Genomic DNA, 12403 nt, shown 5'->3' on the forward strand with positions numbered 1-12403 from the left:
AAGATACATGAATGATCAACAAGCCTGTGAAAATATGTTCAGTATTATTAGTCATAGGGAAATGAAACCACTAGGATCAAGGGTAGCTTTAATTAAAACAACAACAAAAAAAGTAAAATGAAAGAGATGAAATTTGTGGTCACGAGAGATGTTGGATGTGGGGAAGGTAGACGAAGATGATCAAAAGGTACAAATTTCCAGCTATAAAATAAATAATGTACAACATGATGACAACTGCTCCAGGATGTGTGTGAAAGTTTTTGAGACAGTAAATCCTAACAGTTCTCATCATAAGACAAAAAAAATTTTTTTATTTTGTATATTTAAGAGATGATGGATATTAACTAAACTTGATATTTACATAATCATTTCAGGACACATGTAAGTCAAGTCACTACGTTGTATACCTTAAACCTATACAGTGCTATATGTCAATTATATCTCAACAAAATTAGGGGGAGGGAACAGAAAATAATCATTACTGGTGAGAATGTGGAGGAATTGGAATCCCATGCATTGTTGGTGGGAATGTAAAGTGGTATAGCTGCTGTGGGAAACAGTTTGGCAGTCCTTCGAAAAGTTAAACTAAATTACCATATTATAATTCCACTCCTAGCTATATTCCCGGAAGAATTGAAAACAGGTACTCAAACACCTGGATACAAATATTCATAGTAGCACTATTCACAATAGCCAAAAGGTGGAGACGATGCAAAAGTTCATCAGTGGATGGATACTGTGTTGGATACACACAGTGGAATATTACTCAGCCATGAAAAGAATGAAACACTGGTACATGCTACAGTGTTTTGGTACATTGTACACTTAGCATATGAACCCTTAGCATAAAATGAAAAAAGCCAGGCCCCAAAGTCATATGTTTTATGATTCCATTTATATAACATATTCAGAATGGGTAAATCCATACAGGAGAAAACAGGTTGTGGTTACCAGGGCCTGGTGGAGGCATGGGGATGAGAATGGGATATAACTGTTTAATGGGTATGGAGTTCTATTTTGGAGTCATGAAAATGTTTTAGAACTAGATAGAGGCAATAATTGCATAACAGCAAATATACTAAATATCGCTGAAACAGTTGCTTTAACATGGACCAGTTCAGTTCAGTTCAGTTGCTCAGTCATGTCCAACTCTTTGCGACCCCGTGAATCACAGCACGCCAGGCCTCCCTGTCCATCACCAACTCCTGGAGTTTACCCAAACTCATGGCCATCAAGTCGGTGATGCCATCCAGCCATCTCATCCTCTGTCGTCCCCTTCTCCTCCTGCCCCCAATCCCTCCCAGCATCAGAGTCTTTTCCAATGAGTCAACTCTTCGCATGAGGTGGCCAAAGTACTGGAGTTTCAGCTTCAGCATCAGTCCTTCCAATGAACACCCAGGGATGGAACACCCTTTAGGATGGACTGGTTGGATCTCCTTGCAGTCCAAGGGACTCTCAAGAGTCTTCTCCAACACCACAGTTCAAAAGCATCAATTCTTTGGCGCCCAGCTTTCTTCACAGTCCAACTCTTACATCCATACATGACCACTGGAAAAACCATAGCCTTGACTAGACAGATCTTTGTTGGCAAAGTAATGCCTCTGCTTTTTAAAATGGATACCTTTATATTATTTGAATTTCATTCAGTTTTTAAATGTAAATAAAAATTGAAAAAAAATTTATTCCCCATTTAGCATCATTTTTAACAACCAACCAACCACTTGTCACATCAGGTGAATGGGCTTCTGCATATTCTTTAACACTTTCCTGCATGCTCCTCTTGAGAAAGGGTTTATCACAGTTAACCTCTCAGATATAAACTAGTTATTCCACTTGCATATTTTCAGGCAGCTTGATTGTAATTATCCCACCACATGAATATAAAAGCGATTCTGAGTCCTTATTGTTTGAATAAAACTAGAAATTTTAGAAAAGAGTTTCTTGGAATCTCCTTTTGGTCAGTAGCAGCTGAGAATGAGGAGGGGAAGAGCGCAGAGTGCAAAGGCTCCAGGTAACAACCTGCACTTTTCTTCTTCTTCTCAACCTGCACCGTCCAGTACAATAACCACCAACCACACATGGCTCGGAGAAGGCAATGGCATCCCACTCCAGTACTCCTGCCTGGAAAATCCCATGGACAGAGGAGCCTGGTAGGCTGAAGTCCATGGGGTCGCTAAGAGTCGGACACGATTGAGCAACTTCACTTTCACTTTTCACTTTCATGCATTGGAGAAGGCAATGGCAACCCACTCCAGTGTTCTTGCCTGGAGAATCCCAGGGATGGGGAAGCCTAATGGGTTGCCGTCTATGGGGTTGCACAGAGTCGGACACGACTGAAGCGACTTAGCAGCAGCAGCACACATGGCTAGTGAGCACTTACATTTTATGAAATTTGTATACATACTAAAATCAGAGACTTAGTTTTTAAAAAGTGGAAATATCTCTGTTTTAAAAATATCAGTTGTATGTTGTAATGATACTATCTTGGATATGTGCTGTGCTTAGTCGCTCAGTTGTGTCTGACTTTTTGCGACCCCATGGACCATAGCCCACCAGGCTCCTCTGTCCATGGAGATTCTCCAGGCAAGAATACTAGAATGGGTTGCCATGTCCTCCTCCAGGAGATCTTCCCAACCCAGAGATTGAACCCAGGTCTCCCACATTACAAGCAGATTCTTTACCATCTGAGCCACCAGGGAAGCCCAAGAACACTGAAGTGGGTAGCCTATCCGTCGTCCAGGGGAACTTCTGGACCCAGAAATTGAACTGAGATCTCCTGAATTGCAGGCAGATTCTTTACCAGCTGAACTACCTGGGAAGCATCTCAGGTATAATGGGTTAAAAGTTTTTTAAATTCACCTTTTCTTATTTTTTTTCAAATATAACTATTGCAAAATTTTAAAATTATGTATATGGCTCACATTATAATTCTATTGAGTAACTCTGTTCCAGACATTTTCAATAGGGACCTCAATCACTGGCATCCTGACTATTTAAGTTTAGGAAACTGAAGAAAAGCAACTAGAATTTGGAATATGCCACAAAACAAAGACTCCAAAGTGAGGTCGTTTCCAACTCCCAGGCTTCCCATAATGCCTCCATCATAACGGCCTTGGTATCTGTGGGCAGCAAGCCATGATTCTTCTTGAAAGCAGAAGGTAGGCATGGCTAATGTCTTCATGACTGGTGTCATTCTTTTGGAAAGTCCAAAGATGACCTTGGCGATGACATCATGCCATTGCCTCAAGATAAACCGCCCACCCACCCCAATTTGACATATTTTACCAGCCTATGTAAAGGATTCCAGAAGTGGACTAGATTCGTGCCTAGAATTCATTCAAGAAATGGCAAAAATTCATAGGCTGATGGATGAGGATTCTTGGGTTGGGAAGTTCCTTTGAAGAAGAGATAGGCTACCCACTCCAGTGTTCTTGGGCTTCCCTGTTCCCTGAACAGTGTTAAGTGTTCTTCCCTAAAGAATCCGCCTACAATGTGGGAAACCTGGGTTCAATCCCTGGGTTGGAAAGATCCCCTGGAGGAGGGCATGGCAAACCATTCCAGTATTCTTGCCTGGAGAATCCCCATGGACAGAGGAGCTTGGCGTGCTACAGTTCATGGGGTCGCAAAAAGTCAGACACGACTGAGCGACTGAACTGAACTGATGGGTGAGGAATGAGAAACAGAGAGAAAAACCACTTCCCTCCAGAGGTCAGAGAAGTCTAACATGTAGCTGGTCTGAGGGGAAACTCTTTGGTCTGGATTGTGTGATTGGATCTTGTCCCCCTAATCACACTTCTGACATCGGGGCATCCTTATTTCCCATCCTGTGCCCTCAGATACTGGGTGAGTGGGGATGTGAGGTTACAGCACAAATGTTACATCTGATTCTCAGAACATGACAAAAACAATATCTGAACATTTGCCTTAGAGGCAATGAAATTCTGACCTTGCCTATTCTTCATGGTATGCAGACTGGTTCTGGGTTCTTTATTTTACACACATATTGGAAATAAGAGTTCAATTTTAATAATAAACCTTCATTTAAGACTGAAACTGAGGCCCTTAAAAAATCACAAAAAGAAATATTTGCTAAATTTCAGTTAATATGCATTTTCCTCAAATGCGATAAAAGGTATAATAATTTTTTGTTATCGCTTTAACATTATTATTTTTACAATGTATTTATAGGCATGGGTTTCCCTGGTGGCTCAGCAGTAAAGTATCCATCTGCAATGCAGGAGACTTGCAGGAGATGTGGATTTGATCCTTGGGTCAGGAAGGTCCCCTGGAGAAGGAAATAGCAACCCACTCCAGTACTCTTCCCTGAGAAATCCCATGAACAGAGGAGCCTAGCAGGCTACAGTCCACTGGGTCACAGAAGAATCATAGATGACTTAGTAACTGAACAACAACAATTTATAGGCACTCTGTTAAGTACTTTACATGTACTTATTTAACCCTCACAACTAATCTATATGGTATGTACTAATTGTCTCCATCTTATTGATGAAGAAACTGAAGCACAAAGAGGTTGGGTTAGTTGCCTGAGGTCTTAAAACTAACAGGTGATGAAAACAGAATTCAAACCCAGGTCCATCTGACACCAAAGCTGTTTCCAAAAGTTTGAAAAGAGAAATAGGATCTTAGTCATTTTACTACAGGCTTTAAAAGCAAACAGTGATTCGAGATACGTGGTCAAAGTCATCTTAAAAAAAAAAACTGACATAGTTCTAATAAAACGTTAAAAAGATATTTTTCAGGCAAGGGCTGTAAGGATGTGTCTAAGTTTGAAAAAATGTTAAGCACCTGGATTCTTGTGCTTATGTTTCAAAGTTCACCCAACTTGAAAGTCATCCGTTCCTTAATAAGTGCTGCCAATGTGGAATAAGAAAAAAATACTTGAAACAGAAAACCCCCCTGTGTTTAGTGAACAGAGCTGTATTGTTGTTTGTTTTCTGAAGGGGACAGGAGGATGGAGTAGAGGTGGGAGTGTTTGTTTTTATGAGGTCTGCTTTGAAAAGCTCTTCTGAAGTCTTCCCAGGAGCAGCCAGGCGGGATGCTGGGGTTTGATACGGTACCTGCTGGGTCAGTATGGGCCCTTCTCAGCTGCAAGTAATTGACACTCAGGAGTCTCTCCAAAGAGGACCTGAGACCAAAGCAAGCTGAGAAAAATCAAATACTGGATTTCTGATTGCTGCGGGACTCTGGTAGGAACAAAAATATTTTGAGGTCTAAGTTTCTTATGGTGGTGGGCTAACTGAATTTGAGAACTGAAGATTTACCCAGTTGGTGGGAAGATTTATGCAGAGGGGTAGATTATATGGGGAGGTTATCCAAAAGCTTTCTCTAAATTATGTTTTGGTTATCAGCAGGTAGGTGCAACTGTCTCCTGTCCATGAGAGAAGAGCCGACTCCAGTCATAAATTCCTTTAATTTGCCCTCCAAGTGGACCTGAGAATTTGCTTAGACTGACCCTGTCCCCCTCCTTAACTGAATTCTCCCCCATCTTCCAGAAAGGGTAGGGGTGCTGATGCTGGAGTCAGGGGCCTTTCGCACAATGACTGGCCACACCCCAGACAGCTGAAGGCCTCTGGTTTCCGAGCATCTGTGTCAGAAACTGGACACATCATGTGGCTCACTGGAGAAAAAAACTCCAGGAACATATCAACTGCCAAAGTTTCTTCTTTCCAATGACAAGCTTGCCATAGGGATTTATACCCCAGTACAAAGCTGTGGCAATAAATTGGTAAATCATTCCTTAGTTCCTTCCTAGCCTCACTGAAAACTGAAAATCAACAAGATAAATATCTGGTTTTGTTTAAAATACAGTCACAGTCAGAGTCTTCTCTTTTAACTCTAGCTTTTTCTTTGCCAAAGCAATACAGTCACATTTTAAAATAAACAAAATGGTATTGAAAGGTATAAAATGGTATTGAAATTCTCTCTCACTCTGTCCCCACTCACCTCACAGCCCCACCTCCATTTCCCATGGGTAACCACTTTTATTTTTTATTTTTTTTTCAGACATAATCATTAATCATATTATCCTGAGTTATCCAGGAATATTTGTAAATCTTTCAGATTTTTTTTTAACTTTACAATATTGTATTGGTTTTGCCATATATCAACATGAATCCACCACTGGTATACACGTGTTCCCCATCCTGAACCCTCCTCGCTCCTCCCTCCCCGTACCATCCATCTGAGTCGTCCTAGTGCACCATCCCCAAGCATCCAGTATCGTGCATCAAACCTGGACTGGCGACTCATTTCATATATGATATTATTCATGTTTCAATGCCATTCTCCCAAATCATCCCACCCTCTCCCTCTCCCACAGAGTCCACAAGACTGTTCTATACATCAGTGTCTCTTTTGCTGTCTCGTATACAGGGTTATTGTTCAGTTCAGTTCAGTTCAGTCGCTCAGTCATGTCCGACTCTTTGCGACCCCATGAATCGCAGCATGCCAGGCCTCCCTATCCATCACCAACTCCTGGACTTCACTCAGACTCACGTCCATTGGGTCAGTGATGCCATCCAGCCATCTCATCCTCTGTCATCCCTTTCTCCTCCTGCCCCCAATCCCTCCCAGCATCAGAGTCTTTTCCAATGAGTCAACTCTTCGCATGAGGTGGCCAAAGTACTGGAGTTTCAGCTTTAGCATCATTCCTTCCAAAGAAATCCCAGGGCTGATCGCCTTCAGAATGGACTGGTTGGGTCTCCTTGCAGTCCAAGGGACTCTCAAGAGTCTTCTCCAACACCACAGTTCAAAAGCATCAATTCTTCGGCACTCAGCCTTCTTCACAGTCCAACTCTCACATCCATACATGATCACAGGAAAAATCATAGCCTTGACTAGACGGACCTTTGTTGGCAAAGTAATGTCTCTGCTTTTGAATATGCTATCTAGGTTGGACATAACTTTCCTTCCAAGGAGTAAGCATCTATTAATTTCATGGCTGCAGTTACCATTTGCAGTGATTTTGGAGCCCCCCAAAATAAAGCCTGACACTGTTTCCACTGTTTCCCCATCTATTTCCCATGAAGTGATGGGACCAGATGCCATGATCTTCATTTTCTGAATGTTGAGCTTTAAGCCAACTTTTTCACTCTCCACTTTCACTTTCATCAAGAGGCTTTGTAGTTCCTCTTCACTTTCTGCCATAAGGGTGGTGTCATCTGCATATCTGAGGTTATTGATATTTCTCCTGGCAATCTTGATTCCAGCTTGTGTTTCTTCCAGTACAGCATTTCTCATGATGTACTCTGCATATAAGTTAAATAAACAGGGTGACAATATACAGCCTTGACGTACTCCTTTTCCTATTTGGAACCAGTCTGTTGTTGCATGTCCAGTTCTAACTGTTGCTTCCTGACCTGCATACAGATTTCTCAAGAGGCAGATCAGGTGGTCTGGTATTCCCATCTCTTTCAGAACCATCTTTCTAAATTCCATATATATGCATTAGTATACTGTATTGGTGTTTTTCTTTCTGGCTTACTTCACTCTGTATAATAGGCTCCAGTTTCATTCACCTCATTAGAACTGAATCAAATGTATTCTTTTTAATGGCTGAGTAATACTCCATTGTGTATATGTACCACAGCTTTCTTTTTTTTTTTTTAATTTTATTTTATTTTTAAACTTTACAATATTGTATTAGTTTTGCCAAATATCGAAATGAATCCGCCACAGGTATACCTGTGTTCCCCATCCTGAGCCCTCCTCCCTCCTCCCTCCCCATACCCTCCCTCTGGGTCATCCCAGTGCACCAGCCCCAAGCATCCAGTATCGTGCATCGAACCTGGACTGGCGACTCGTTTCATACATGATATTATACATGTTTCATTGCCATTCTCCCAAATCTTCCCATCCTCTCCCTCTCCCACAGAGTCCATAAGACTGATCTATACATCAGTGTCTCTTTTGCTGTCTCGTACACAGGGTTATTGTTACCATCTTTCTAAATTCCATATATATGCGTTAGTATACTGTATTGGTGTTTTTCTTTCTGGCTTACTTCACTCTGTATAATAGGTTCCAGTTTCATCCATCTCATTAGAACTGATTCAAATGTATTCTTTTTAATGGCTGAGTAATACTCCATTGTGTATACGTACCACAGCTTTCTTATCCATTCATCTTCTGATGGGCATCTAGGTTGCTTCCATGTGCTGGCTATTATAAACAGTGCTGCGATGAACATTGGGGTACACATGTCTCTTTCAATTCTGGTTTCCTCAGTGTGTATGCCCAGCAGTGGGATTGCTGGATCATAAGGCAGTTCTATTTCCAGTTTTTTAAGGAATCTCCACACTGTTCTCCATAGTGGCTGTACTAGTTTGCATTCCCACCAACAGTGTAAGAGCGTTCCCTCTTCTCCACACCCTCTCCAGCATTTATTGCTTGTAGACTTATGGATCGCGGCCATTCTGACTGGAGTGAAATGGTATCTCATAGTGGTTTTGATTTGCATTTCTCTGATAATGAGTGATGTTGAGCATCTTTTCACGTGTTTGTTAGCCATCTGTATGTCTTCTTTGGAGAAATGTCTATTTAGTTCTTTGGCCCATTTTTTGATTGGGTCATTTATTTTTCTGGAATTGAGCTGTAGGAGTTGCTTGTATATTTTTGAGATTAGTTGTTTGTCAGTTGCTTCATTTGCTATTATTTTCTCCCATTCTGAAGGCTGCCTTTTCACCTTGCTAATAGTTTCCTTTGTTGTGCAGAAGCTTTTAAGTTTAATTAGGTCCCATTTGTTTATTTTTGCTTTTATTTCCAATATTCTGGGAGGTGGGTCATAGAGAATACTGCTGTGATGTATGTCGGAGAGTGTTTTGCCTATGTTCTCCTCTAGGAGTTTTATAGTTTCTGGTCTTACATTTAGATCTTTAATCCATTTTGAGTTTATTTTTGTGTATGGTGTTAGAAAGTGTTCCAGTTTCATTCTTTTACAAGTGGTTGACCAGTTTTCCCAGCACCACTTGTTAAAGAGATTGTCTTTAATCCATTGTATATTCTTGCCTCCTTTGTCAAAGATAAGGTGTCCATATGTGCGTGGATTTATCTCTGGGCTTTCTATTTTGTTCCATTGATCAATATTTCTGTCTTTGTGCCAGTACCATACTGTCTTGATAACTGTGGCTTTGTAGTAGAGCCTGAAGTCAGGCAGGTTGATTCCTCCAGTTCCATTCTTCTTTCTCAAGATAGCTTTGGCTATTCAAGGTTTTTTGTATTTCCATACAAATTGTGAAATTATTTGTTCTAGCTCTGTGAAGAATACCGTTGGTAGTTTGATAGGGATTGCATTGAATCAAAAAGCTATATATGACAAACCCACAGCAAACATTATCCTCAATGGTGAAAAATTGAAAGCATTTCCTCTAAAGTCAGGAACAAGACAAGGGTGCCCACTCTAACCACTACTATTCAAGGTAGTTTTGGAAGTTTTGGCCACAGCAATCAGAGCAGAAAAAGAAATAAAAGGAATCCAAAGTGGAAAAAAAGAAGTAAAACTCTCACTATTTGCAGATGACATGATCCTCTACATAGAAAATCCTAAAGATTCCACCAGAAAATTACTAGAACTAGTCAATGATTATAGTAAAGTTGCAGGATATAAAATCAACACACAGAAATCCCTTGCATTCCTATACACTAATAATGAGAAAATAGAAAGAGAAATTAAGGAAACAATTCCATTCACCATTGCAACGAAAAGAATAAAGTACTTAGGAATATATCTACCTAAAGAAACTAAAGACCTATGTATAGAAAACTGTAAAACACTGGTGAAAGAAATCAAAGAGGACACTAACAGATGGAGAAATATACCATGTTCATGGATTGGAAGAATCAATATACTGAAAATGAGTATACTACCCGAAGCAATTTATAGGCAACCACTTTTAAAATGTCTGTGTACTCTAGGGATTTCCTTGGTGCTCCAGTGGCTAAGACTCCATGCTTCCAATGCAGGAAGCATGGGTTCAATCCCCAGTCAGGGAACTAGATCCTGCATGCCTTAGCTACAGATCCTGCAACTCAGACTCACTGCAGCCAAATAAATAAATAAATAAATTTCTATGTATTCTAACAGGGAACCTCTCTCTCTAAAAGAGATACCTGCCCAGCATCTCTTTGTGCTATGTTTAGTCACTGAGCCATGTCTGACTCTTTGTGACTCCATGGACTGTATTTCGCCAGGCTCCTCTGTCTGTGGGGATTCTCCAAGCAAGAATACTAGGGTAGGTTGCCATGCCCTCCTCCAGGGGATCTTCCCAACTCAGGGATCGAACCTGGGTTTCCCACATTGCAGGCGGATTCTTTACCATCTGAGCCACCAGGGAAGCCCAAGAATACTGGAGTGGGTAGACTATCCCTTCTCCAGGGGATCTTCCTTACCTAGGAATCAAACTGGGGTCTCCTGCATTGCAGACGGATTCTTTACCAGCCAGAGACCAGGGTCTCTTTAGGCGTGTATAAATAAGACTTGCCCAAGATTACAGAGTGGTTGTTCTGGGACCAGATTCCAGATTTCCTGATTCCCATCCTGAAGTTGCCCCTGATAGATCACACTGTTCAGTGCTCTGTGTGTGTGTGTGTGTGTGTGTGTGTGTGTGTTGCTCCTCTAGGAGCATAAAATTCCCTGGATCCAAAGTGAACATGACAAAAGCCACTAGAGAGCTATGAAGCCCTGAGGAGAGTCCTTTGAAGAGGAAGATAACCAGGTTAAGGGAAATCTGGCAAGGCTTCATCAGGAAGGTAGTGTTCATGGTTGGGTCTGGAAGAATGGGTAGGATTTCAACAGATAGAACAAGGTTAAGAAGGACATTCCAGGTGAAGAGATCAGCAAGAGCAAAGACCTGGATGTGGGAAAGCATCAGGGGTAAGTTTGGGTATCCAAGAGCCACATATGTCTGGAATATGAAATATAATTAGAAGATAAAACTACTGTAGCTTGAATGAGATTATTGAGCACTTCAGTTCAGATCAGTCACTCAGCTGTGTCCAAATCTTTGCGACCCCATGGACTGCAGCACACCAGGTGTCTCTGTTTATCACCAACTCCTGGAGCTTGCTCAAACTCATGTCCATCGAGTCAGTGATGCCATACAACCATCTCATCCTCTGTTGTCCCCTTCCCCTCCTGTCTTCAATCTTTCCCAGCATCAGGGTCTTTTCCAATGACTCAGTTCTTCACATCAAGTGGCCAAAGTATTGGAGCTTCACCTTTAGCATCACTCCTTCCAATGAATATTCAGGACTGATTTCCTTTAGGATTGGCTGTTTGACCTCCTTGCAGTCCAAGGGACTCTCAAGAGTCTTCTCCAACACCACAGTTCAGAAGCATCAATTCTTTGGTGTTCAGCTTTCTTTATGGTCCAACTCTCAAATCCATACAGGACTACTGGAAAACCACAGCTTTGACTAGACAGACTTTTGTCGGCAAAGTAATGAGCGCCTTACACAAAGTATTATTCTGAGTGCTTTATCAGTGTGCTTTAATCTTCACAATGCTTTGAAGCAGTTACCATTATTAGCTCCATTTTCCAGGTGGGAACACTCAAGCAAAGACAGGGTAGGTAACTGGCCTTAAATCACAATTCATGCAGCTAGTAAGTTTACATTCTAGACAGTCTGGCTTTAAAAGAGTGATAATATTTCTTCCTGTTACTGGGAAATGAGACTGAACAAAAAAGTGGTTGTTTTAGAAAGGATATTGGAACACTTGTTGAAACACAGATTTATTCTATCATGAATTACAAAGAAAAGGAGGTAAATGTTTATTAAATATACACTATATCTTCAAAATATGACAGATCGATTTATTTTCTTTTTTAAATTAAATTTTAAATTAATTTAAAAAGAAAGATCTTAGGGAGCCAGCAATGCTACAGAAACACAGGATTAAAGGCTTACCTGGAGAAAGACCCTAGTACTGGCAGAGAGATTAGAGGGACTGTGAGTTTAAAGTCTGAGATCTAAAGAGAAAAGAGTAGACTAGCCAGTGGTTACCCTCCCAGGCCATGCTTGACCTCTGCTTGGGTTCATTCCAGGAGGAAAGAAAAGGGCAGGGAGGTAGGGGGCTTCTCAGCAAAGCTGGCTTCAGCTCTGGTCGTCTCACTGCTGCTGCTGCTAAGTCGCTTCAGTCGTGTCCGACTCTGTGCGACCCTAGAGATGGCAGCCCACCAGACTCCCCCATCCCTGGGATTCTCCAGGCAAGGACACTGGATTTGTCTCACTACCCACCCCGTTTAAGGAGTTCCAGATTAAGAGTTTAACAACATATGGCACCTAGTCTGTCAATCAGGAGAAGGGAACTCATTCCAGGTTCCCAGAAATCTACCTCAGATCTGAGAGTGTCCAGGGCTACAGTAGAGCTCCTCTGGCCAACCAG

Source organism: Bos grunniens, chromosome 11 (assembly GCF_055505025.1).
Source record: "Bos grunniens cultivar Pamir isolate PY7600 chromosome 11, Bosgru_T2T1.0, whole genome shotgun sequence".
Classification (NCBI taxonomy): Eukaryota; Metazoa; Chordata; class Mammalia; order Artiodactyla; family Bovidae; genus Bos; species Bos grunniens.